Consider the following 2,833-nt stretch of genomic DNA (forward strand, 5'->3'; position numbering starts at 1 on the left):
TCTCTCTCTCTCTCTCTCTCTCTCTCTCTCTCTCTCTCTCTCTCTCTCTCAAAGTGCGGATCTGAAAGATTCTCTAAAGTTGCAGAGGATTAAAAGGACTGGACCAGTTTAGCAGCATCTTTGAGCGCTGAGCTAGAGCAGGGGAGAGGGTCGCCCGGGGCATGCCTCAGCCAAAAGGGCGTGTCCGTGGGCGAAGGTGCCCCCCGGCAAGCTTGTCCAAGCTCGTGACTTCGCGAATCTCTGGCCTGGGGCGGAGCCGGAGCCCCACCCGCGACCGGCGGAGCTGCTCAGCAAGCAGACATGGAAACCATGCTAGGGAAGGGGCGGGGAACAGGGGGCTTGGTCCCGGTGGAACTTTCTGATTACAAGTGTTGTGGGTCTCTGAGGAACCCCTATTTTCTTTTTGGATTCTCCGCGAAGATGTGGAGAAGCAGGCTGATAATGAGATTGTTTGTACTGTGGAACAGAGCTGGAACCTTTCTGAAAGAGGCTGGGGCAGGCAGTGACTGTTCAGATGTCTAGTTTCTTTGGGACACTTCTCCAGCGCTGCCTTCCCTACCTCTGCCTTTGGAATGAGTCTCAAACATCAACAAAATCAAGCTACGTTCTCAGTCTCCGGTCTGCAGCATAGTGATGAGAGGAAGAGAAAATCCTCCACTCTTCTTGTCTGTTTATAATCTTAATGGACCATAAAGCAATGTGGATGGGTCCCCTCCTAGTGAGGAGCAAGCAGTCGCTGGCTCGATCCCTTCCATCACGCCCGGGCACTCCCGGGGCAAGCGGACTTAGCAGGAGTTTAAGGTGTTCCTTGGAGCTGGAAAATATGGTCCACTGTGGTGGAAGGCAAGGGCAGAGGCTCGAGAACTCAACCCTAGCTGTCAGCGGACCTCTTGGCTGTGCAGTTTGCTTTTCTTACTCTTTGGAGGCTGCGGGTTCCTTGGGTGGTGGTGCATCAAAGGTGGGAGGAGAAATCCTGGGACGAGAGTGATTCAGGTTCCCAGAAGGTTACCAAGCGCGGATAGACTTTAAGACCAGTTTTCCTCCCTTGCGCGTTGCTGGTTGATTTTGCTTGAGGGACTGGCTGCGAAGAAGACTGAATTCCAGAGAAGTCGAAGCTGCTGGAGAAATGAAAGCAGCTCTCTTGTAGGGTTCCCGGGACCCATTCTTAAGCTCAGCAGCTCCCAGACACTTTCTTCCTCTGGAGTATTTGCCATTCACCTTTCAGGACTTGAGGTCTCTCTACTGGGTCCTTGCCCTTAAGAGCAAGCTGAACCCCCTGAGAAACTGCAAGAACCCTGGAAAAACAGCCTTTCCCATTTAAGGTCTTCCCCCTTTTTCCAGCCCTAGATCTGTAATGATAGATCCCCATGCCAGACCTCTCTTTTCCTCTCCCTGTCCTTATGTGTCTGCCCCCTGAATGAGTCCCAAGCTATCTAGACTTATAGCACTTGTATTGTAGCTATGTTGATAAGAGGGGAAACGGGTGTGGTCCTGTTCAGACTCCTGGGAATGAGCCCATTTATCACAATGGGGTGAAGAAGCAAACAGAAGCTGTCTTTGCAGGCAGCATTCTGTCACTACTAGGAAAACTAACTATGTAACTAACATTCTTTCTTTCATTGTTCCAAGAACTGCCTTTCTTAGGGATCCATCAGTTGGTGATTAAGGGCTTTTAAATATTGTGCTCATTAAGTATCTAACCACATTCAGTGTGTCTATGGGTGTTGTTGTTTCCCTGGAAATTAAAAAAGTAGAAAGAATTGGTGTGGGCTAGCTGCTTGCTTTGCCTGGAAAGGTAGTCTCATCTGGTTGACTAAGTGTGGAAGGTTTCAGGGCAGACATAGCTGAGGGACTGGTATTGGAAGGAGAAATGGAAGATGTCATATTCCATCACTTGTTGTGGGAATAAGCAAGCTCTTTTTTGGAAAATAAGCTATTTCATTCAGTTCTTCGGCACTGGTGCTTCAGCTCATGATTGAAATCGCTTCATAAATGAATAATAAGTTTTAGAGTGGGATAATAGGAATTGAAAGAGAAGGGAGCCTTTCCCCACGTATGACAAACGAAGTGTTTTGATTTTCTTCTGATTGCGTGGTTTAAATTTTTCTCTTGAAGAATTATTTACTTATAAAAGTTTCCATTAGGTGTCAGTCTGACTGAACTGGTTTCTGTTTTAGATTATTGGGGCAGGGCCATTTCCCTAATCCAGGCATTGAAATAAAAGGGGGGGGGAATCAAATCAACCCAAACTTTATTAACTGGACATGAGTGTGATCAATTGTTTTTGTGACCAGACAGCCATTGTTTTAGATCAGAAGGCACAGTTTTTAAAATTACATCACAACTAGCCACTCAGTGCTTTTACACTATCTGTATATCTAGGCAGCAGGAAAGAAGTGCAAAGTGCTTGTTGGTGGGTTTCACATTAGAATACACAGATACTAAGTAGCCATAATCATTTTTTCCATTAAGGCCCAAGCTCCAGAAGAATAGGTACCATCTTTACAATATTTGCTTTGCCTTAAGAAATGAAGAGAACTTCTATTTCCTTAAGCAATTGTAGGTATTGCTTAGACTCTTTGTTTGCTGGATAACATCACTTCTGGTATAATTAAAAGAAATGGGAAAAAACTTACGAATGTTTCTTTCATCATTCATTTCTCTTTAAATAAGACTCCCTTAAATGCTCAAAAAAGTATAGCCTCAATGCATGGTTTGATGATGAGAGCATTGGAATCCATGATGTGTGATATCATCATCTGTGAACACTCAATTCACACTGTAATACATAATATTCATAAACAGGTGTAAGAAAGATCATCTTGCTTAATTG

The sequence above is a fragment of the Mus caroli genome, chromosome 3 (assembly GCF_900094665.2).
Source record: "Mus caroli chromosome 3, CAROLI_EIJ_v1.1, whole genome shotgun sequence".
Taxonomy (NCBI): domain Eukaryota; kingdom Metazoa; phylum Chordata; class Mammalia; order Rodentia; family Muridae; genus Mus; species Mus caroli.